At 43.1% G+C, this 26326-nt stretch overlaps 1 long non-coding RNA gene across 1 annotated transcript in view; it reads right to left on the bottom strand.

The window, feature by feature from the left end:
• The window catches only part of LOC137651190 (uncharacterized), a 27745-nt gene continuing 1419 nt past the window's right edge, over nt 1–26326 (bottom strand). Inside the window, exon 2 of the long non-coding RNA XR_011046064.1 lies at nt 1–557. This is a non-coding gene — a long non-coding RNA (uncharacterized lncRNA). The remainder of the gene's footprint in view (nt 558–26326) is intronic.

Below are 26326 nucleotides of genomic sequence, written 5' to 3'. Positions count from 1 at the left end.
TTTGGTTACATTTTAGATGCATATAAGGGAATATGACTAGCCAGGGGAGAGAGAGGGACACAAGACAGACATTGGTCGTAAGAAAGCTGAACACTATACATACCTTGGGCTAACACAGGAACTAAAGTACTTAAAGTTCAAGGAATTCAATGTATTTATAAAAATGTCAAAAGGAAAACTGAGTATAGTATGAGACAGAAATAAAGTTAGCCAAGGATCCCAAGAACAATATTATAAAGGGCTTTTATAAAAATCTTGACATAACTGTGAGACACTGAGTGGTATTGTTGTATTTCTATAAAGGATACCCTAACCTCTTGGATAACGTAAGACTTAAAATTACGGTAAATTATACACATTTGATGGAAGACGATCGAGGACTATGCAGGACTGTAATACCACTATTGTATCCAGATTCCTGAAGGCTTATCTGCAGTAAGTTAAGGACTATGTAGGACTGTATAGTATCTCACACCACTCCATTGTGATCCAGAATACTGGAGGATTATCTGCAATAAGTTGATCGATGGCTATTTAGGACCCTAATATTCCAGCACCTGCAATAAAAGAGAAAAGTTATCAAAAAGGTAACAACGTTCATTTCTTCAATTACCAATTTAAATTTTTCATATAAAATAGTAAAAAATGTTTTATTAGCAGTCTTAAAATCCATGTGGCTGCTGCTTCAAGTAAATTAATATCCTGTCATAGTGAGTAACAATTTAAGCAAATAAATAGACCACAAACTTTAACCCCCTTATCTACACTACAAAACCATCAACATAACTTATTTTTTCACAACAACTTATTTCTTCACACTGTTATCTCTACATCACAAGTTGATTGACTAATATGCCCTCTCCAAAGCCTTTATCAAACACATCCTCTTCTACCAAACCTCTTCTCTCCACATCATCCTTCACCCCTATCTAGCCATCTAATACTCTGCCTCCCTCTCAGTCTTGCCCTCTTCACAAGTTCCTCCCATTCCCTATTCGCTACCTCCCAACCATCCATGCGCAACACTTGTCCACACCATTTCAGTTGTGGTACTTATCATACCGTATCATCTTTCAATAATTTAAACAGATTAAAGAGTACAAACACTGAATGACCAACTATTACAGATGAACTGTTTCATACAAAATTGTTTTTACCCAAAGGTTTGGCATGATCATTATCTAGATATATTTCCTTACAAAATGCCAAAGGACAGTTTATCAAAATTACTCTAAGAAAATATGAGAGCACAGAAAAGGATGAAAAAATAGTTTTATCCTTTTATCCATTAATCTTGGCTCTTAAAATGAAAGGTTAGAATGGGGTTTTTCTAGTTATTCAAACCTATTGTCTTAGATGGCAAGAAAATGAAAATTTGTACAGTACAAAATTTAGCAACAGTGTGTGCCTTTTTAATTCATATTGATAATTTTTGTATCCATGTGAGAATAATGTATTTCATAATAAAATGACAAATTTAAAGTAATTTGTATTTTTCCTAACAATATGACAAATTTGCAGATAATTTGTATTTTTCCTAATGATACAAACCTTGGCTATTTATTAGGGGTATTACTTTCAGCGTAGCTGAAATGACGAGCCATTAAAGTTTAACGAGGATTAACTACCTGTGATTTAGCTCACTTTGCTTGGAGGTAGGATATCAAGGGGGATAGGGCTGGCGGGCAAGTTTGTATAAATAGCTAAGGTTTGTATCCTTAGGAAAAATACAAATTATCTATGAATTTGTCATTTGTTCTGTAACTGGAATACAAACCATGCTATTTATTAGGGGTGACTCACCCATTAGGAAAGGTGGACGTCCCTGCCAATCTGGCTTTTGGCTTTACCCGGGGGCGCCTTATCTGTCAGCACTCAAAAACAAAGTCCCTGCACCTCGCTAAAACCTTGCTATGCAAGGTCCGCGGCCTACTCAAGCTGTGTGTTGAGATATATAGGAGTGTGACCGTCCACGTAAAGTTATTCCGAGTCTTTAGAAGGAAAAACTGTAGTAACCAAGACTTTCCCAATACCACCTCGCTAGGGTATGGGGACGCAACAGTATTAGTTTTAATACTAGGTACACAAGGGAGCATGGTTTATCTCCAATGGTTTGAGGTCAACTTGTGCAGAGAACCCAGGATGCTGCTTTCCCCAAGAGAGGGCAGGATGAATAAAAAATGAGAGGCAGTCAAACCTTTTCATTCAGGCAGACTAAAACCAGGTAAGAATGCCCTCAACCTTCTGCTACTTGTCCAATACAGCGCTTGAGGTTTTAAACCAGGAGTTGTGCAGCCACCACAGGACTGATAGAAAACATATAGTCTCTCCTGTGGGTCAAGTCTTGCAGGTAGTGGGATGTGAACGTAGTTTGACGTTTCCACACCCCAGCCTGAAGAACCTGCGTCACTATGAAGTTTCTCTTGAATGCCAGGGACGTAGCTATGCCCCTGACATCATGAGCTTCGGGGCAACATGAATGAGGAGAGTCTGGATTCAGTGCATGGTCTACGACCTTGCAAATCCACGCTGAGATTGTATTCTTGGTGACCCTCCTCTAGGTCCTTCTTGTGCAGACAACGAGTGCAGGCACACGAGGACAGGCTGCGGCTGTTCTCTTAAGGTACAGCCTCAAATGCCTCACTGGGCAGAGTAAGAGATGATCAGGGTCATCTGTTATAGAGCGAAGACTTGAAATCCGGAAGGAGTAGAATCATGGATCCGCTACTCCCGGTTTCTAAGTCTTAGCAATAAACCCAGGGACGAAGCTGAAAGTTTAACTCTCCCCATCCCCTTGAATGGGTGATATCGTATGAGAGACCATGAAGTTCATCAACTCGTTTGGCCGAAGCCAAAGCTTGCAGGAACACCGTCTTCCAAGTTAGATGGCAATCTGTTTCTTGGTGTAATGGTTCATAGGGGAGTCTCTTAAGAGAACTGAGAACTCGAACCACGTTCCATGGGGGAGATCTCACTTCAGACTGAGGACAGGTAAGTTCATAACTCTATATGAGTAAGGAAAGTTCTAGCAATGAAGAAATGTCCATTCCTTTCAGTCTAAAGGCAAGGCTTAAGGCTGAGGGAGGGCCTTTTACTGCAAAGACTGACAGGCGCATTTCTTCACGCATATATACAAGGAACTCTGCTATTGCTGAAATAGTGGCATCGAGAGGAGAGATGCCCCTTCCACGACACCCAACCACAGAAGACTGGTAGACTGCTGCTCATGACCTTCGCAGGTGTCCAGACATCCTGATCGCAACTTGCTGTGAAAATCCTCTCTGAGAGAGGAGATGCTGGATAGTCTCCAGGTGTGAAGTCGTAGCGAAGCTACGGCTTTGTAGAATATGTTGGCAGTGTGGTTGTTTGAGTAGATCGTGTCATGGAGGGAGTTCTCTTGCGGGCTCCGTTAGGAGTTGCAGAAGGTCCAGAAACCATTCTGCGTGATGCCATAGCGGAGCTATGAGGGTCATTGAAAGGTTGACCGATGTTCTGGCCTTGTTGAGTACCCTCCTCATCAGACAGAACGGGGGAAAGGTGTAAACGTCGATGTTGTCCCACCATTGTTGGAATGCATCTTGCTAAAGACGGGTCTGAGACTGGGGAACAATACAACTGGAGCCTGAAGTTCAGGGCCGTTGCAAAGAAGTCCACTGTCGGAGAACCCCACAAAGTCAGGACTTTGCTGGCTACTAGATGATCCAAAGACCACTCAGTACTCGCTATCTGAGATGCTTTGCTCAAGTTGTCGGCAAGCACATTCCTTTTGCCCGGAATGAAGTGTGCCGATATTGGTATCGAGTGGTATCGAGTGGATCTCGGCCCATCTCGGTATCTCTACTGCTAGATGGGATAGGTCTACTAAAAAGTACCTCCTTGCTTGTTGATGTAAGCCACTACTATGGTGTTGTCGCTCATCACCACCACTAAGTGGCCCGCCAGGAACTGTTGGAACTGTTGAAGGGCCAGAAAAACGGCCGTCATCTCTAGGAGATTTATGGTGCAGCACGTGGGCCCCCAACACTTTTTTTGAAGCGTCTGAGAACAGCATCAAATCTGGGGGGAGGACGAGAAGATCAACTCCCATTTGTAGATTCTCGTCTGCCACCCACCATTCGAGGTCCGTCAGTTCCGCTGATCCCATGGGGATCCGGATGTACGGGGAATAGAGTCCGATTCCACAGGGACTTGAGTCCCACATTGGAGGGATCTCATCCTGAGGTGGCCATTGGGAACTAGACAGGCCAGTGATGAAAGGTGACCGAGAAGACGTAACCACGTCTGGGATGGAAATTCTTCTCATCTGAGGAAGGGTCTTGCGACCTTCCTCAGCCTTGCTATTCTCTCGTCTGATGGGAAGACTTTGTGGAGATTGGTGCCAATTATCATGCCTAGGTATACCAGTCTGTGTAGGACGCAGGGATGACTAAACGAGATGTACCATGATCCCCAGATCTTGGCAGTGTCTCAAAAGTTTGTCTCTGTGTTGAAGAAGGGTTGACACCGAGTCTGCTAGGATTAGCCAGTCGTCCAGATAGTGAAGGAGATGGATACCAATCCTGTATGCCCAAGATGACACTAGGGCAAAGACACTGGTGAAAACTTGAGGTGCTGTGGAAAGACCAAAGCACACCACCTTGAACTGGTATTTCCTGTTGTCTAGGCTGAATCATAAGTACTTCCTTGAGGACGGATGGACTAGGATCTGTAAGTAGGCGTTTGTTTGACAAACTTGTTCAGGGTTGAGAGGTCGATGACTGGTCTCCAGCCTCTAGATGCCTTTCTTACTAAAGATTCAACAGAAGAAGCCTGGGGACCCATCGAGGACCTCTTGGAGAGCCCCCTTCTTCAACAGGGTCTGGACTTCTGCCTGAAGGGCTGGCCCCTTTGCTGATCCCATGGCAAAGGAGTCTATCGACACTGGATTCCTGGTCAGGGGAGGGAGAGATGTTATGAACGGGACGTGATATCCTAGACGAATCACAGAGATTGTCGAGGGTTCGGCCCCGAGTTGCTTCCACCTGTCCGAGCAACTTTGTAGGCATCCCCTTACTGGTGGACTAGCAGGGGGAGTGCCTATCCTAGCATTTGCGACCTTGGCTGCTCCCACCCTTGGAGGACTTAGTGCCTTTCCAGTCCTTGGCAGAAAAGGGCTTCTTAGACACCATTGACTTTGCTGCTGTCTTGGTCGTCGTGGTATTGGGTGGACGGGACTGCTGAGGAGCTGGTGGTTTATAGGGGTTGGATGGGAAATCCCTATGGAGGAGGGAGTCCTGATGGGACTTCCTCCATCTCTCGGCGGCATGTTCTACGTCCTTAGGCTCAAACAGATGGGGTCACTCTAGAGAGGAATGTCTGAGCCTAGCTATCTCGACGTTAGGGACTTGTAGATGGAATCTCTCAGACACCGCGTTGTGAAAAAAATTAATAGTTGGGGAAAATACAAACCATTTCCACATATAACAAGCTTGGGTTATATATGTTTTAAAGTAACTCTCATTATCAATTCCCTTTTGTCACAATGATTGATTGATTGATTTAAAGTTTTCAGGCATCCTGACATCTAAGGTCATTGACGCCGGTAACATTTAATTTATGTATACAAAAATAAAAAATGAAATAAAATAAAAAAATAAAAGAGTATTCAATTAAAATCATAAAAGTTGAATGTCATAAAAGTTAAATATTTTTCAGAAGACCTGCTTCTGAAATTAATCTAAAAATGCCACTTGCATGGTAGGACACATCATTTCCAAGAATCTTGGCAAGGATGAACCTGCCACCCTCACCTCGAGCCTCAAACAAATATCTATTCCTTAAGTTGTTATAATTGGGGCATTCGGTCAACAAATGCCTTACTGTTAAGAGGTACTAAACAGTCGTCACAATACGGTTGGTGTTGGCCCTTCAGCAGAAACTCGTGTGTCAACCGAGTGTGACCAATACGGAGACGACAAAGAGACGTCTCCCATTTTCGGGGCATCATATTATACCTCCAAGGAGATATGTCATTTGTTACCTCTCGCATTTTATTGCCATCTAGGCTATCCCATTGCTGTTGCCATTTTTTTGCAAACCAATTTCTTGATGTCAGGTAAGAAATCATTACAGGGAATGGGATACCTTCTTGGCAGCAACTCGGATGCAGCCTTCTTAGCCAGTGAATCTGCCTTCTCATTCCCAGACACACCTACATGTGCTCGAACCCAACAAAATTGAACTATTACTGTATACCTCTCCGTCCAATAATAAAAAGCCATTCTAAAATCTTTAAAACTAGAGGGTTATTAGAATTAAAAACTTCTATAGCTTGAAGGACACTCCTTGCATCACTAAAAATTGTAAAATTACCCTCCTTCTCCGACGCTATTTTCTCAATAGCGGTTAATATGCCATACAGTTCGGCAGTAAATATGGAAGCGGTCAGAGGAAGTGCACCTCTACAATTAAAACCATTACTATGTACTCCAAATCCAACGCCAGCATTATATTTGGAGCCATCAGTATAGATAAAAGTTGATCCTCTATGTTCTTTAACATGTTCATTAAAAAGAGACCTGGCTTCTAGGTCTGACATATTCTTCTTACCTCCAATAAAATATTTACAAAAAGATAACTCTGGTAACTTCCATGGAGGCGTTGATGATACCTTGAATGGAAGTACTGTACCTTATTTCTAATTATATCCAGACTATTTAATAATCGTTTCACCCGAAAGCCATAAGGTTGAGGAGATTTTGGGTGCAACTCAAAGTATGATGCGTGTCTTACAAGGCTTGCAGTCTGAAAGGCTAGAGAGTTAGGGAGTCTTTGCAATCTAAACCAATACCGAATAATGGAAGACATTCGGTAAAGGTCTAGAGGTAACTCTCCAGCATCAACAAGGAGACTTGGGATAGGCGAGGTTTTAAAAGCTCCAGTAGACAATCTAATACCTGCATGATGTATCGAGTCTAATATTTTTAACCGGCTTGGGGTGGCTGAAGAATATATTTCACAACCATAACTAATTTTGGAAAAAATCAAGGCCTTGTTTAATTTTAAAATAGTATTGCGGTCTGGCCCCCATGATGTATGGGACAATACTTTTAAGATATTCAGAGCTTCAACACATTTAGCTTTTAGTGCTTTTAAGTGAGAAACCCATGTAAGCCTACAATCAAATATTAAACCTAAAAATTTAGTTTCTCTTGCACATGGTATCTGTTGACCTTTAATGTATATATCCGGGTCTGGATGTACTCCCCGGATACGACAAAAATGGACAATGGTAGTTTTACTTGTCGAGAACTTAAATCCATTCATGTCAGCCCACTGGATAATTTTATCAATAGAGAGTTGGATTTTTCTCTCAACCATTGCTATTCTAGTGCCTGCAAATGATATTGAGAGATCATCCACAAATAATGTTGAGAGAACATCCTGGGGAATGGCTGAGGATATCCCATTAATTGATAGTGCAAAAAGGGTTACACTCAGCACACTACCCTGAGGAACTCCTTCTTCCTGGCACTTACTCTGTGAGAGTTTCCCCCACTCTCACTTGAAAGACTCTATGTGAAAGAAATGCCTGAATAAATAGTGGCAGCTCTCCTCTCAATCCCAATTCATGAATGGTTTTAAGTATACCATATCTCCATGTGGTATCATATGCCTTTCAAGGTCAAAAAATACTGTCACATGGTGCTGTTTGGAAGCAAAGGCTTCACAAATAGAAGACTCAAGTCGTATTAACACATCAGTTGTTGAGTGCATTTTTCGGAATCCACATTGAATCGGTGATAAAATACCCTTCTTTTCAAGGTACCACATCAGCCTTGCATTGACCATCTTCTCCATGATTTTACATAAACACGAAGTCAATGCAATAGGTCGATAGCTTGCTGCTAAAAACTTGTCCTTACCAGATTTAAAAAGGCTAAAATAATGGCTAGTTCCCAAACACTTGGGTAACTATGATCATGCCATATTCTATTAATAATACTTAAAATAAATAACTTTGCATTAAAATGTAAATGTTTAACCATTGCATATGGAATTCCATCGGGTTCAGGAGCTGTATCGTTGCAAGTAGCGAGTGCGGAATCAAGTTCTCTTTCAGTAAAAGGAGAATTATACGATTCTTCCCTTCCTGTTGCAAAATTTAAAATTTTCTTTTCTTCAATGCTCCTGTACTGGTGACCAGGAGCTGCTACACTCTTGCACGATACATTTGAAAAATGGTCAGCCAGGGCATTACTAACTTCATTTCCTTCAGTCACAAACTGACCATTCACTTTCAACACTGGTGGTGGGTTCGGGGTAAATTTGCCAGCAATTTTTTTTATTTTCCTCCATACAGAAGATGGTGGTGTTCTACTATTAATGGAGGAAACAAAAGCCACCCAAGATTGGCGTCTAGCTTCTTTCATGGCACGACGGAACTGTGCTCTACACTTTTTGTATGATATCAAATTTTCATCAGTACGGCGTCTACGCAATCTAGTCAAGAGATTTTCTGGTGGCTCTGTGTAAGGCTGTTAATTCTGAGGACCACCACGGGACTGGTCGTCTTTTGAATAGTCCTGTGGTTTTGGGAATCGAATTGATTCCTGCTGTATGAAGAGTTCCATTCAGTAGGTCTATGGCATCATCAATACTTTCAAACTGTTCTGCTCTCCCTTCGATTTCACTTAGCTCAGAAAATTTAACCCAGTCTGCCTAGTCTAGATTCCAACATGGAGATCTTTGCAAAGGCGGACCCTTGTTGGTGTTTATAATGATTGGTGCATGATCACTAGTATGCCAATCATCTAATGTCCTCCAATCAAAATCAAGAAGGCAGTTAGAGCTTGCAATTGAAGGTCAATGCATGACAAAGTACCTGTCTGAACATGGAAGTGCGTGGGCTCTCCTGTATTAAGGAGCCCCACATCCTCATTCTCCACAATTGATGAGATAATATTGCCCCTTGTGTTGGCCAAAACATCACCCCCATAAAGGATGTCTACCATTCATATCTCCCAGTAAGAGAAAAGGTTGAGGGAGTTGTTGAATGACTTCTGCTAAATCATCATATAAAATATTATCATTTGGAGGTAAGTACAGAGAGCATATTGTATATTTTCTCCCTATATCAATTTGTACAACAACTGCCTGCAGGGTTGTACGTATAGACATGGGTATTTGGGAACATCTCGACGAATGTACATGAGACTTCCGCCATGGCTCCCTGCTTGTTGAGTATATGGTGTTCTATAGCTAACATACTCTCAAGGACTAGGAGTGTTAGAATCAAGCATACTTTCCTGTAGACATACAATTATGGGGGAATGCTCATGAATTAGGAGCTTAAGTTCTTCATATTTCGCCCTCAAACCCTGACAGTTCCATTGCAAAATGGAGGAGAAAACTATGGATTATTTCTGGAAGACATCTTGGATGAGGTCTTCCCATTAGCAGTTTTTAATTTAACATTATTACCAGTAGGTTTCTTCAGAGGTGGTCTTGTTATGTTGGGTTTTACATTTGTGTTTTTCTTTGTTTCTTTTTATTTATTTGTTGAGGTGGATGGTGGACCTCAACTTGAATTTCTGATTTATTCAGTTCATCTTCTGGTTCATTAGAAACATCAACAGACAAAACATCAAATTTATTTGATGTCATAACCTTAACGTTTCTAATGGAGAGTGGAGAGAGAGATGGAGGTCTCTCTCTTTTACGATTAATAGATGGTGGGATTCGAGGATTTTGCACCTTTCCCACAACAGGTGCATCAGGTAAGTTAGTCTTAAGTGGAACCTCCATCAGATCAGGCAAGGACATGGCCTGAGAGAGGTTTGTATTATTTTTTTGTAATGGCGGCTGAAGGCTGTACAGCAATGGGCAATGACCTAGTGTTAATACACTGTGGTAAAACCTCAGGAGGTAATATGGTTACCTCGTTATTTGACATTTTGTCAGATAGTATACTTTTTTTTTGAGCTATTGGCAGCGCTAGGTTGGTTTGATTTTAATGCCTTAGCATATGTATTTGATTTATTTAATAGTCTTTTGGCATGGGTCACACTTATATGTTCTAAGTTTGATTTGTTGAGGGCAGCTTCCTCCAACTTATATAGCTCGCAGCTCTTGTCTGTGGATTTGTGATTCGAGCTGCAATTTAAACACCTGGCTCCAAGTGCACACTCTCCATGGTAAGATTTGGAGCAAATACCACACATCTTCTCATTTTTGCAAACTTTGGACGGGTGCCCAAATTTAAAATAATTAAAGCATTGCAATGGCTTCTGCTTGAAGGGTCTTACTTTAATCCTTTCGTTCTCGATAATAATATGAAAAGGTACATCAGCATCCTGGAACGTAAGGATTATCATTGATGTACCTGGGACTTTATGAACTTTCCATACATTTAATGGACATATGGCCAGTATCTCCTCCTTTGTAAAATCATATAGATCTCTGTTAAAAACTACGCCCCTTCTGTAGCTAAAATTTAGGTGGGATTTGACATCTAACTTAATGTCATCATTACTTATTTTCATATTGGACAATATTACCGAATATGTACTGGATTTGGCATAGATAAGGAAACTATTTTTTCCGAAATGAGATATATCGCCTGGTGCAATAGTTCCTACTTTTTTCTGAATCAATTTGCATATTTTAAAATAATTCCCTGTAACTCACTTTGATTCAGCTATAAGTCACATCGGTGGTTTTGGATTTCTCTGGGAGGGCATTATTAAATCTGCGTCTTTTTCCAACCAATTGGCAGGCCTGTACACATCCAAATCTTTTGGTACCTTATCGTAGAGAGCAGCCGCGACATTCAAGTTATTAATTTTAATATTATTCAAGTTACTTATTGCACTAAATGCTTCGTCATAACTACTATAAGATATCCATGAATCCCAAGTTTCAGCTTCAAGTTTCATCCTTATTTCTTTTATGCATCCATAGCATTCAAATGCTTTACATAGATCGTCATAATTTGTCGCTATTGAAATTTGTGTAACATGAAGGATTCGAAGTTTCCTCGTGTTACCCAAATTACTTGATTTTGAAATATCAGTAGAATGGTCCTTTCCCATTCCAAGGTCATCAACAGAGCTTTCCCTTATCACATTAGCAGAGGTCGTCAACAGTGCCGGGGGAGAGTCAGCGTATCCAGGGGATGGGGGTTCGTTCCTTAAAGAATCCATTAGACGAGAGAGAGAGAAAAGGGTTAGTTTGATGTACCTGCTCGAGAATGTTAGGCCATCACACGTCGGATAGGAAATTTGCACTCTCCACTATCGGCACAATGAGAGTATACTTCCCAGATGGTCCACTCCATACCCTACCCGAAGGATAGCATCAAAACAGATATAGAGGCACAGGTGTAAGCTGAACCCGCCTGTTAGGACCGAGACCAAGAAATTATGGAATCATCCTCCCCATATCTATAATGACGGGCTTCCGGACAAAAGCCGAGAGTCCTACCCCAAGCATTGGATCCCCATGGATTCCGAAGACCCAACACTTGAGAATAGTTCCGCCAAAAAGGTCCAAACCATCTTCGGGATGGCTGAAATCATCCAATACTCTCACATATAGCTTTGAATGCAAACACCTCCCAACCGTAATACCTCCTCCCACTCATCAAAGCAGGCAGCAATAAAGGATGTATGAACATCCCCGCCGGGGCTACAATGGATGTAAAAACATCCAAGCCATAGGAGAAACAAAAAAAAAATAATAAATATATATGTACATAATATATACACACATATAATGAGGGAAATTTTTCTCATAGAGTTTGGAAAGCAAGACTAAAGAAAGTTTATGAAATTAGGATAAGGTCAAAGTAATATTGAGAAAAAGAAAAAGGTGAAAGAGAAATTTAGATTCGAACTGGGGGAGCAATTTCCCCAAGTTCGAGAGCCCTCTTGCCCGTCACCAAGTTTCAGCACGGGAATGAAATGCCGTGCTGAAGCTCAATGACTTCATCAAGGCATTCTCTCATTAAGAGGGTTTTGTCATAATGTCTGATATTCTGCCCCAGAACTGTGTTATAACATTTTATTCACTGTAAAGATTTCAATTTTTCTTAAATAGGTTTAAATGTTTTGCAAGCATAATGTAATGTTTAAGGGGTATGTATATATTTTTGTTTGGTCCTACCAACTGTCTTAACAACATTTGTTTTTTGCAGCACGCCCTACTCTCTGTAGGGTTTGAATGTGTAACCAGAGTTGGAGTAAATAGAAGTACTGTACTTTACAAGAATAGATTCCTTCATCAAGAAAAGAAAAAAGAACAGATACGGCAGACATTTATGTTGACAGAAGTTCCCAATTGTAAGGGAAATTTACTCGAGACCACTGTATGTACAGTATATAGGAACTGAGTATCTGTCTAGTACTGCTCATAACAATTATGAATGTGGTTGATGGCCTGTTACCAGTGTGTAGTGGTGGGTGTGTCTGCTCTGTATTCATTTTTCACTGCCTGTGAACTGTAAGTACCATCATGTGTTTGAATGAATAACACCACAACCAATGTATTATGAGGCCATTGGCGATTGCTCGTGTTGTTGACAAAATTTTTGAGACATTGTTATTGTGGGCCTGCAGAGACCTGCACGGCATCGTATGCGGCCTTACCGGTTAGAGTATGATAATTTTAAGTGACTTTGTAGTTTAGTGGTGAACTGGATATTGAAAGGACAGTAGTGATTCAGGGGAAAGTATTGTAGTTCAGTAGTCTCACAGATTTATATATTTCTTATGGGTGGTTGGTTTGAGATGGCTTAGTAAACGTGAGTGACCAGTATGTGAATAATTATTTTATTCTTTTTCAAAATTTGTTTATCTGGTTATCCTGTGGCTGAAGCTTGAAGTAAAGGGATGCTAATTTTGCCTTTAATTTTCTATTTGGATTGATGGGTCAATGTAATTGTAATCCTAACAGTTTTGGTTAAATAAATATTTTTTCTCGTTTTTTATAATACGGCATCTAATTCCAGTTCCTTAAAACACTGAGTTCCCCTACTCAGCCACTGTTTTTTTAATCTTTCAAGTAACTTATAATAATCCCTTTCACCTAATGTTCTTATACCTTTATTTATAATCCAGCTAGCCCAATGAAAGGTATGATAAAAACCAAGATTCAAGCTGGGTCCCCTTGCCCAGTATAAATCAAGGGGTGATGCCCAGAGCTCCGTTCTCTTGACCTGTTACTTAGGTTTTTTGGGTATTACACCATTGTATATTTGTTGTGTAGTGAACGTCGAGTTGTGGTCGGCATTCGGACACTAGGCAGTTCGGGTGCTACCTCTGGCCACAGTCCACAAACCACTACAGCGTCCCGATGTTTCAAGATGGTATTTGCCCACAAGTTCGAAACTTGGTGGGCGAGAAACTCAATCGTGCGAGTGCCTGAGAGAAGGAGTCTCCATTGCCTTCCTAGTACGTTCCTTAGAGAAATCCTCAGTTCGTACCTGGATTCCCAAGGTCCTTAACCAGATATCAAGCCATGAAATAGCTTGCATAGCATACTTCGTGACCTTCACCTGATTAAGGATCTCGGTCGCCAAGAAAGAGACCTGGCGGCTGGAGTCTCTATCTAGAGAGATCCCTTAAGTGAGGTCTTCCAAGGAATGGTGGAGAGGAAGAGCTGGACTAGGCTCCTCCAGGATCTCAAAATACCTCCTCTGTTAGACACGAGGAGGTGGAAGGAGCTTGTTGGTAGAGCCAGAACGATGGGAGGAGGCATATTCGGAGAGCTGTAGGCGATCATAGCCTGGCACCCTACAACCCTTGAGACCAGGGCAGGGCAGCACTGGTCTTTGAAGGTTTCTGGGTGCCAAAGACACTGTCTAAGAGCGTGTTCTTGCCCTCCTGTGGGGGTATCTCTGGATCGGTAAACCTGTTGAGAACCCTTATTAGAGTCAGAACCTGCCAGAATGCATGTTCTGACTCTTTTTGCTCTCCTTCCGCCGTTGGACTTGTAGCAAAGTCTCCATCTTCCATCACCGAGAGCTCTTCCTGAGGTCGGTCGCGGACATCCCTCAAGAGGCTGGCTGTCTCCATTTTGGTAGTCCTAGTAGAGGACTTTGGCAGGGTCTTGGAGTCTTTGGGCTCCCTCCGAGGAAGGCGGTAAGACTCCAACATAAAAGGCCGAGATGTCGTGTCCCTCCTGATCTCCGATGATGGTAGGGAACTCTCTGCGTGAGGGGAGACTTCCTCTGAAGGTGAAAGGGAGGAGGTCCTTTCCTCATGCAACTCCCTTGGTAAAGGTGAGGTGGGAGAGTATACCGGAGGAAGATGCAGGAGGAACTAGCCTTGATGGCCTAACCGGAGTCAGCTTTACCCTCGAGGAAGTAACCGCGTCAAGAGACTCCTCTTTTCCTCTTCAGTGGGGTGGAAGAAGCCATGGTTCTGTGCCGAGTCTGGAGCTATAGGCTGCTCCGACGAGCGGCCAGACAGGGCAGAAATGACGGCCTGTGCTACTGCTCTGACTAAGGTACTGAACCACGGCTGCCTACTGACCAGTACACTGTCACAGATCCCCTGAAGAGAAAGGGACCGAAGGTTCCCTATGAGAAGTTTCCGTTATAGGCGGGTCCACCTTAGAAGAAGGCAGTCTTGGGATCCTGAACCCCTCTGCAGAAGCCTGTTCCCTTTTCCAAACGGGCACGCTGAAAGGCTTTTGTGGGGAGGGGAGTGAGGGGAAGGTGACCTGCTTGTGAGGAGTTCCTGTGCACGTGATGGCGAGCGCTGATGTTTGCGGGCGAGAGCTGGCGCGCGGGTGAGAGCTGGTGCGTGGGTGAGAGCTGGCTGGCGCGCGCGAACAAGTGGTGGCGTGCGGGCGAGAGCTGGCTGGCGCGCGCGAACAAGTGGTGGCGTGCGGGCGAGAGCTGGCTGGCGCGCGCGAACAAGTGGTGGCGTGCGGGCGGGAGCTGGCTGGCGCGCGCGAACAAGTGGTGGCGTGCGGGCGAGAGCTGGCGCGCTGGCGAGTGTTGGTGCGCACGTACGGGCAAGTGTTGGTGCGCACGTACGGGCAAGTGTTGGTGCGCGCGTGGGCGAATGTTGATGCACGCGGGTGTGTGCCCGTGGGAGATCTGGCGAGCAGGAGAGCGCTGGCGCGTAGGCAAGTGCTGGCTCGTAGGAGATAGTTGGCGAGCGTGCAGCAGAGTGCTGGAGCGTGGGTGAGCGTGCAGGCAAGATCTGGTGCATACGCGCAGGTGAGTGATGGCGCATAGGAGAGCCCTGGCACGCAGGAGAATGCTGGCGTGCAGGAGCTCGTTGGCGCGAGCAGGAGAGCGCTGGCGCGTGGGAGATCGTCAGCGCGTAGGCATAGGTTGCAGCTGCCGTCTAGGTTGGTGAACAGGAAACCAAAGTTGCGAGTGTGCGCGCAGTTTTGGTGGGCTCTGTAGCACCAGTGATCGTTGGCACGCTGGCAGGCACTGAGGGAGAGCAGGTGAAGCTGCGCGCCGAAGCGTTGTAGAGCGCTGATGAGCAGGTAAAGCTGCGCGCCGAAGCGTTGTAGAGCGCTGATGAGCAGGTGAAGCTGCGCGCCGAAGCGTTGTAGAGCGCTGATGAGCAGGTGAAGCTGCGCGCTGAAGCGTTGTAGAGCGCTGATGAGCAGGTGAAGCTGCGCGCCGAAGCGTTGCAGAGCGCTGATGAGCAGGTGAAGCTGCGCGCCGAAGCGTTGTAGAGTGCTGATGAGAAGGCTGGCGCTGACAGGATGCTGGTGAGCACCAGTGCACTGAAGGGAGCTGGCGAGCTGAAGGGCGATGGCGCACAGCTACGCACTTCGGTAGGGCCTCAGGAGGCAGTACCGGGAACAGGAACTGCAATGGAAGGTCGGAAGGTTGGCTGGCAGGTAGCTCAGGAACCGGGTTGTACCCTTTGGAAGGGCGAACATCCACCGATGGAGATTGCGAACGATCTGCAGAGAGGTCCAGGACCAAAGTCGGAAGACTAGTAGCAGGTCCAGGCATAGTCAAAGATCGAGGGCCAAAAGACAACTACAGCGGAGACTCCTCTGCAGGTGACAGCTGCGACGACGAAGCAGAAGTGCCAAAGAGGCACCTTTTCACCGATGGTGAAGGGAGACCTTCTAAGGCGAAGAGGAGAGCGAGCTTTATGGAGAAGATGCCCTCTAAGGGGCCGTTGGATCAGCAAGCTGACCGTGAGCTGCAGCAGTCCTCCGAAGAGGAGTCTCTGAGTGAACTCCGAGGGAGAGGAACACTCGCAGGAGAGAGAGACGTTGGACTAAGTTTCCCCCTCAAAGGATGATCAGGAACGGGAGAAACTAAGTCGGCAGCAACAGCTGTAGAGTCTGAAGGAGCACACCTCTGACACCTCAATGTCGACAAGAGTCAGAGGATCTACCTCCGAAGGTGACGATGACTGCTGCACACTAGCACCTCGGTGGATGATTTGCAGCAATGAGTCCTTGGAGGGTGGACCCGGGAGCCCCAAGGATGACCAAACCTGAAACACAGAAGTCATTGACAAAGCCTCACCCGGGGGGAGAGGTGGGGCCGCTTCGCTAGGGGAAGCAACACCACCTCTCAAGGACCGGGGTTGGCTGATATTAAATTGGTCCACGCTACTACTTGGCGGTCTCTCGGAAGAGACCGATCGAGTAGGAGCTTCGGAGGAGGGTCAGGAGATGGAAGAGGCGGCCTTGGGTTTTTCCCCCTTCAAAGGAACCTTCGAAGAAGAATTATCCCGTTTAGACTTCTTACGCCGTCGCTCAAACCTCTCCCACTGGGAGGTAGACCACTCCCGACACTCGCTACACTTGTTGTTACAATCACACCGTTGACCTCTGCAGGCGGGACAAAGGATGTGGGGGTAGGTCTCCACCGACATAAAAGTTCCGCAGGGCCGGCCAGTAAGTCCAGGGCAGGTGCGCATGCAGGCAGAAGTCAATACACTAACACACAAGAACAAAGAAAAAGCAAAAACAGATTACTGTAATGGCAACCCAATAAAGGCGAAGGATGAAGAGTGGCAACGTCCGTTCACCATCCGAGCCAAAAGTAAAGTGAGCTAAATCACAGGTGTGCGAGTGGGAGCGGTATCAAGCTACCCCCTACCCCCCGCTAACTAGCGGTGCAAGTAGTTAACCCTCGCTAAAGTTTAATGGCTCGTCAAGTAATACCCCTAATAAATAGCGTGGTTTGTATTTCAGGTACGGAACAAACAAACCTTGAGCTCTTTATTAGGGAATATACTTTTGGTAAAGCTGGAAGACATCATAGGACATTTTGCAAGGTGTTACTATCCCACCTAAATGTGTTGTCTCGTCAATTTTAACTGCAGGCAGGACTTGCAGGGGGATAGGTGATGGCAGGAAAAATTTGTATAAAGAGCTCAAGGTTTGCATCATTAGAAAAAATACAAATTACTTTAAATGTCATTTGTTCCGTCACTAATACAAACCCTTTCGCTCTTTATTAGGAAAAACTCACCCTAAGGCGGGTAGAAGTCCTAGCCAACTAGCTGGTATTTGACCCGGGGTTTTCCTCACTGCTACGCACGCATAAAGAGGAATACTGTAAACCTGACACCTCACTAAAACCTTGTGCGATGCCACACTTTAGCGACCTGAGCAATCCATGCGATTGTGTGTACTAGCAACATGTGATCTCGGTAAGAATTCTCAGAAGTCGTAGGATTCTTTGAACCAGCCATAGACATTAACCAATCACACCTAGCAAAAGGGGTATGGGACCGTAACTAGTATAGAGTATATTTTTATACCAGGTTACACAAGGGAAATGGTTATTACCTGCAGACAGCAGAGGCCAACTTGCAGAGTACTGTGGGTGCTGTTCCCCAAGAGAGGGGAGGGTGAAAGAGAGAGGCAGTCATTCTTATCATTCATTCCAGAATCAATCCGAGGTAGCCTTTGCCCTCCACCATATCCTACTTGTCCATTAAGGAGCTTGAGGTGTTTAAACCTTTTATTTTGCAACCACCACAGGTCTGATGGAGAACGTCTCATTCATGTGGGTTATGTCTTTTAATAGATCTCAGAGGTCCTTAAAAATTAACATACACAGTGCTGTACATACCACAACGGCAAATAATCCACTGTCACACTAATAGGTGGGGTTTCTGAATGCATTCCAGGGTAAATATATGATACTTTAATTTCTAGCCAAATGAACCATATATTTTTCCTATTCGTTATCTTGTGTTCTATGCATTTCTGACCTTGATTATTGGGGCAAACCACCCGTTCATGAGTTTTTGGAATCCCTTATATAAAGACAAACATTGAATAAGATGTCTAGAACACAAAAATGAGACTACAATTAGTATGAGGAACTAATTGAAAGTCGGACAAAACAAAAGAGATCACGAGGAAGCGACACCAACGGCCGCATACACACCTGTAAGGGAACGTCAACAAAGCGGCTGAGAGAAAAACCAACAAGGTTATTAAATGAACGTGTGTCGCTACCTAAAAATCCCTAACAGGCAAATATAATACTTAACTTGGGAGCAGGGATCTCAAAAAGTTTGACATCTTCATAAACACAAAAAAACAGTGCTATGAAAACACGTCTGAACCTTCACAGGTGCTAAGAAGGAATAATGAGAGAAGCATGGGTAGTGGTAGTGGTGGTGGTGGGGGCAGTAGCCGTAGAGAGCAGCACCTCGTAGTAACGGGGGATGTTGAGGAAGGAGAAGACTAATTGGTAAGGGACCTCTGATAGTGGTTTTAACCGCCCCAGTTATTATACCAACACCCTAGAAGGGTGAGCGAGCTGGGTATATTCCTGGCATTCCATGCAACTTTTTTCTCTGGTATATTTAGCTGTATTTATACCTTAGAAAAGGTGCTATAAGGAGCATTTCACGGAGCGACACAGGTTGAGCCCAGAAATAGATTTTTCCTTCGTCAAAATCCCTTTATGGGAGACCCCAGTGGGAAACCGGGGTTTTTAGATTGGGGAAATGTCATAAACGAGTAATTTACAACAATAATAATGGTCAGAAATGCAAAATAAGACCAAGATAACCAGTTGAAAAAATATATGGAACATGTAAGTGGCTGAACATAGGCCAAACATGATTATTTAACACATTTGAGATTTGTAAAACAGTACAGAACCTAACAACCCCATCTAACCTAACCTAGTAGTTCCCAGGTCACAACCCCTAGTCGGGGGCAATCCCCCGGATCCCTTTCCCAGGTCACAGCCCTAGCAGGGGGCAATCCCCCAGGCCCCCTTCCCAGGTTACAACCCGGACCCCCTTCCCAGGTCACAACTGAAACAAAATCACAATTCACAAATAAATCCTTACCTTAAGTTAGGGAGGTCAAAGGCTGGGGGTCTTCCGTTGACAAAGGAAGAACTGTCACTAAGCCTGTCGTAGACGTAGATGGGTGGGGGTACAGTTTGGCGGCTTGAATTAGGAAATTATGTAAGCGCTCGGACCTCTTGTGCTGGAAAAATAAGCACACTTTAGTTTGCTAATTATTGAAAAAACGAAACTGAACATTAAAATAAGTTTTATAATAATTTTCACCTGATGGATAAAGACATAATGAGACAAATATTGAATAAAACATTCTTTTTGAATTTTGCCACGGAGAACGTAACTCTTGATATCCCGCCACAGCTTTTCGATGTTTTGAGTACTGTATGTGCACCTGTCTTGGGATCCACAAAATTTTGTGAATGATTCACAGTAAGGTGCACATACCCCGCAGTAGTTTGATCTTTGTATCCTTTCCATGAACAACTGTGGCTTACGCTACCCGCCTTGATATAATGTTGTATCAAGGGCACAAGGGTCTCGGCATTTCTTGGTTGGTCCACCAAAGGGACCACAAAAATTTTTTTGCTCTCCCACTCCATGCCACCAAACACCCATACACCAGATAAAGGCCTACCTCTGTTATATTTCAACCTACCAAACTTGGATTCATTCACTTCGACGACAATGCCAGGCATGTTCTGGCAGTAATTTTCCGAGACTTCTGAACAATAAGACCTCCAATTAACCAAAGTTTATAATGTCCAGCCAAGATTATAGGTGACATCACTCACGAACAGCAGTATTTCCCATGCTTGAACGTGAGGTCTTTCCAAGACAGTGCCCTTAAATGCGGTTACGGAAACACCACATGAACGACGCTTTCCCTTCTTAACAACCTTGACTGATAAATTACAAGCCCACTGATTAACTTGAGATCTAAGGACACACGGCTGTTGGCAGGAAGGGCATTGAATGTTTGAAGGGCTGACTCCATGGTTCTGTAGGAACTCATATGCCCATTTACTTTCTCAGAAAAAGAGGGAATGTATCTCCCACTCCCTCAGAGAACAACCTTGACATATGGAAGCCGTGATGAAACTGAAGAGAAAAGAGGGTGGGGATAAGTGTTGTAAAAGAACATCCAGGAACTTATGAAGAACTTGTAAGCTGTTAATTGGTTTAAAAAAACCACCTGACAGGTAAGTCATTGTAAATGCACAGAAAGCTCCGCAATCCATAGAAAAAAACGCATGTGCAGTAAGTCCCCTTCAGTCTCTCAAATGTAAACAATGGACTTGAGAGTAAAAAAAATACTTCACAATCAAATCGACCGATACGTAAGTTATTATGCCCCAACCCCATTAAACGTATAGAGAAAAACAATAACCTACCCAGCACTCTACCAGTTCTTATAGTGAATTTCAATTTCGCTTGCAATTAAACTATCATATATTAACCCATCCCAGCTATATCAAGTTCAAAAGAACTATTACAGACTGAATAAATAGGCGGAGACAGCTTTTGTCGAGCTGGAATATAAATTACTATTGACGGTAAAGTTTTACAGTATTACAGATTCTGATTTCGAACAGAAAATAAATGTTTTCCTGTAGTAAATAACGTGATTTGACCTTCATTTGACCTTCATTTCAAACGCAAACCAATAGAACAACCAATTCGACTAACTTTAAATAGCCGAACTGGTTGCTATTATTACGGATGAAATGAAGGTGAAAACCGGTTAAATCACGTTATTTGCTACAGGAAAACATATTTTCTGTTAACATGATTAAACAATCACTATTTTTATATATGTTGTGTTAAAATGTTTAAATATAATGACTTGTTCAACGGTGTCACTTCACTCACGTTATGTACCGAGAACGATAACATTAGAAACGTTACCAATGATAAACCGGGTTACCAATGTTGGGTGGGATTGCTAACGTTGCCAATGTTACGGTAATATTACCATGTGTATTTTAAAGGATTTTTCCATATACCGATTACACAATATATAAATACAGTAGTACAAAAAGGGTACAGAACCTAACAAACCCAACTAACCTAACCTAGTAGTTCCCAGGTCAGCTTGTAATGACAAATGCTTCATTTAACTGAATGGTAATTCCATTTACGATTTTTAGACTTAATAAACAAATTGGTTTTCATCTCATCAAAATGTTATGTTAGCCACACGTAGTTGAGATGGTGTAGGATCGAGTGTGCATACGCCGAGGTAGAGAGGCGTAACAAAGGAGTAGTTGTGTCTATGGTCGAGAGTTTGTGATTGAGTGCCAAGGTAAACAGAGGCGTAGTTGTGTGGGCCTCGGGCGTAGCTGCACTAGGTAAGCTCAGAGCCCACTCTTCGAGCCGACAACGACCAGTGTAGAGGGGAAACGGTGTTGCTCCCCCTTATTATTATATGAAATTCTTACCTTCACCCTTGTAAAAGGTATGCACTTGTTCTTGTTATCATGTATGTGTTGTAATAACACTTGACATTGTCTGTGGTGGTTATCTTTTTCTTCAAATGTATCAAATAAAGTACAATAATTTTGCCAGTATTGAAACTGCTTTATGCTGTGCTTGCATGTGGTTGGAACTGTGCCACCAACCGTAAGTTAAGATTTGTAATATTATTCTCAGATTTATTAAGTTAGTCTTTGAGTTGCCAGGCTAACTGTGCAGTGTAACCAGTAGGTTAGGTATGAGTACAGTGTAGCCTAGGCTACGAATTGTCTGTTGTTCGACATAGGATCGCTGTCCCAAACGAAGACTTTGTATTACAGGATACCAGTTTGGAGTACCGAGCATGTACTAAGCTTTTTGTAAGAATAAAAAGACCCCCAGGAAACAGCCTTTCCCTCAACCTCCACTGCAAATGAAGACCCGTCCTTCTCCACAGCAAGAGTCAAGTTACCTCAAGCAAAAGCTCAGATTATTATCCTATACCTATGATGTACACAGCATTAGCCTATGTCAAGGCTTGGTTTGTTATAGATAGGCTAGCCAGGAGTAAGTCGATTGTCCTAAATTGAATGGTGCCTCCGAACTTAGGTAAGGACAATTGACGAAGGTAAGAGTTTAGTGAAAAGTCATGTGTGAAACGGCATGACAAGATACCTCACGTATTTACTGAGAACGGTAAAATTAGCCATGTTACGAATGATACACAGCATTATCAACGATACGGTGACATTACTATCGGTAGTAATGATAGATATTACCATGCGTATTTTAAATAATTTTTCCATATACACTTTAAACAATATATAAAAAGTACGAAAAGGATACAGAACCTAACAAACCCACCTAACCTAACCTAGGAGTTCCCAGGTCAGAAACCTCACGTTTGTACTACGAACGACAAAATTAGCAGCGTTACCAATGATATACAGAGTTAACGTTACAAAGGAATTGCTGACGATAGCAATGCTACGGTAATATTATCATGTGTGCTTTAAAGAATTGTTCCATATACACTTTACACATTATATAAAAAGGTACAAAAAGGGTACAGAACCTATGAAACCAACCTAACCTAGAAGTTAACAGGTCACAAACCCAATATAATGACTAGTTGAATGACATACCTTTATGACCCAGACGGCGAAACTTGTCTTGGTTTGGGTATTACAGTAAAATAGGTGAATGTCTTTCTTGTAAGGTAGGAAGGAACAGCACTTGAGCCACTGTAAACGTTGAGCTATTACTTTGTGTGATTTAAGGAAATTATCAACATTTGATGTCGAATCATAAAAATCACCATGGAATTTAGCAAATGCTTTTAGGTATGGAATACTGCAGCTGTTACAAGATTCTATAACTTCCTCCATTGCAAAATATGAAAAAATAAATCACTTGAAATGACGGACATCTTACTAGAACAAAGGTTTCCAGGGAAAAGGATTTGGTGGAAGGGGTATGAATAGACCACTTATAGAGATAAAGGAAGGGGGTAGGGAAATATTAACTGACAACTCCCTTGTGCAAACTTTGCATACGTATGGGTTCGTGATTGGTTAACGGGAAAACAAGGGAGTCTAGAGGGTAGACACGAATGAACTGTCCTGGTCAAGTATTTATGTGAAATCGGGGTGTGACAAGGTAATAACCAAAGAAATAAAAGCAATATAGGAAGTTAAGGTAAATGTCTAGGAGAAGGCCGCACCCGTTTTTCAAGTATTAACGACGAAAAACGGCAAAAAACAACCAGATTATTGTTGCACATTGCATAGTAACATGAGGAAATGAATAAAAAAGAAACTAAGACTTAACTCTTACACACAAAATGTAAGCATAAACCTACTACTACAATTATGGGGGACCCCAGTGGGAAGCGGGGTTTTGGGTGGGGGGAGGAGGAGAAAAGTGATTTTTCGGGGCACTACCGAACCTAATACAACCAACTAACCTACCGTGGGAGGCCTGTACCCTTACCTAGGCCTACCGGGGGGGGGGGGGGGGGGGGGGGGGGGGGCTCCGCCCCCCCCTGCAACCACCCCCCTTAAGGGCACAGTGATTTTCAGGGCACCACTAAACCTAATACACCCACCTAACCTAGCCTAGAGGCCCTGTACCCCTACCAGGGGGGGGGCTTCGCCCCCCCTTAAGGACACTACCTATCACATTCATCAAACCAAATCCAAAGTGATGGTACTGCTGTATACATCGTTATACTATCACCACTATAATATACTCCATAAATTAATGAAGCTTAACTTAAATTGTTGGTTGATAAAGATGTGCTGCTGCTTTGAGGAAAACGTGAAGCCGTTGCGAAGGTTCCTTGACATGCAGAACAATTTTTGTTTTGTAAAATTAAATTGTCTCTCTGGCACAAATCCAATAGTTTTCCAGAATAAGTTACACAAATTCATTGTAAGTTAGGAAACAGTCAGGACAAGAAGATGGACTTTCAACTTCTTGTGTAACATGAGTTGACGTGCTTGCTATAGCCACCATGTCTAAAAACGAAATGAAATGCCTGGGTAAGAGAATGTATTGTCGCGCTGTGATTGGCCAAACATGTATGACGTCATAGTGGATAGGCGCTGTGATTGGCCAAACGTGTAAGACTTCATAGTGGACTAGTTTGTCTGCGGATTATAGTGGTTACAGGGCTCATTTGAGCAAAAACAAGACACAGTCAACAATAACAACAGACTTAGAAAAATCTGGGAGGAAGACAAGAGTAGCGTGAGTTTGATCGTCGATATTTCGACTATTATTGATTTTCACTATATTATCTCACTCGTATACCACTATTTACATACATTCCTACACATTCTAGTATAAATAAATTGAATATCACTGATATCTTCATGCGGCCCTCTCCTAGACATTAACCGAAGTTAAAATGGAATGTATGATAGATAATATCTAATGGGATTATAAAATGAGGTGATTCTCTAAGGTATAGGATAATAAAACAAGTAATTATTGGGTCAAACGTAATATGTATACCTGTACGGGGGTATTATATAACTAATCAAGTAAGAGACTTGAACAGAGCTGGTAGAGAGATGAATGGTTACATTTCACGATTAGAGAGGAAGAAATCCTATTGGTGGAGGAAAAGTCTCTGCGCAGGGAGGAGGTGGTTTTCGCGCAGAAGGACGAAACCTGCTATGTACGAACGAACGGGAGCGTCAACAACCGGCAAGTAGAACGAGAAAAACTAAATGAAAAACACGGTAAATGTCTAGGAGAAGGCCGCACCCGTTTTTCAAGTATTAACAACGAAAAATGGCAAAAAACAACCAGATTATTGTTGCACAGTGCATAGAAACATGAGGAAATGAATAAAAAAGAAACTAAGACTTAACTCTTACACACAAAATGTAAGCATAAACCTACTACTACAATTATGGGGGACCCCAGTGGGAAGCGGGGTTTTTGGGTGGGGGGAGGATGAGAAAAGTGATTTTTCGGGGCACTACCGAACCTAATAAAACCAACTAACCTACCCTGGGGGGCCTGTACCCCTACCTAGGCCTACTGGGGGGGGGGGGGGGGGGGCTGGCTTCGCCCCCCCCCCCCTGCGACCCCCCCTTAAGGGCACAGTGATTTTCAGGGCACCACCGAACCTAATACACCCACCTAACCTAGCCTAATAGCCCTGTACCCTTACTGGGAGGGGGAACCACCCCCCCTGCGACCCCCCCTTAAGACCACTACCTAACACATCCATCAAACCAAATCCAAAGTGATGGTACTGCTGTATACATCGTTATACTATCACCATTATAATATACTCCATAAATTAATGAAGCTTACCTTAACCTGTTGGTTGATAAAGATGTGCTGCTGCTTTGAGGAAAATGTGAAGCCGTTGCGAAGGTTCCCTGACATGCAGGACAATTTATATTTTGTAAAATTAAATTGTGTCTCAATATAACCCCGAATAAGTAAGAACAAATTCATTGTAACTTAGGAAACAGTCAGGACAAGAAGATGGAATTTCAACTTCTTGTGCAATATCAGATGACGTGCTTGCTACGGCCTCCATGTCTAGGAACGAAATAAAATGGCTGGGTAAGAAAATGTATTGTCGCACTGTGATGGGTAAGAAAATGTATTGTCGCACTGTGATTGGCCAAACGTGAAGACGTCATTGGGAAAGAAAATGTATTGTCGCACTGTGATTGGCCAAACGTGAAGACGTCATAGTGGACTAGTTTGTCTGCGGATTATAGTGGTTACAGGGCTCATTTGAGCAAAAATAAGACACAGTCAACAATAACAACAGACTTAGAAAAATCTGGGAGGAAGACAAAAATAGAGTGAGTTTGATCGTCGATATTTCGACTATTATTGATTTTCACTAAATTATCTCACTGGTATACCATTATATACATACATTCCTAAATATTCTAGTAAAAATAAATTGAATATCAGTGATATCTTCATGCGGCCCTCTCCTAGACATTAACCATAAACACTGCTCATGTTACACTAAAACTTGATCTACATCAGACATTGGCAGCACTGGTTACTGTATTTTTTCATGGGACATAGCGTTTGCAATGGGGCCTCCAAAGTTTATCCAGTTACTGTATACTGTTTTC

This window comes from Palaemon carinicauda, chromosome 12 (assembly GCF_036898095.1).
Source record: "Palaemon carinicauda isolate YSFRI2023 chromosome 12, ASM3689809v2, whole genome shotgun sequence".
NCBI classification, from domain to species: domain Eukaryota; kingdom Metazoa; phylum Arthropoda; class Malacostraca; order Decapoda; family Palaemonidae; genus Palaemon; species Palaemon carinicauda.
The sequence above is the reverse complement of the archived record's forward strand: the minus strand, read 5'-3'. Positions and strand labels throughout refer to the sequence as shown.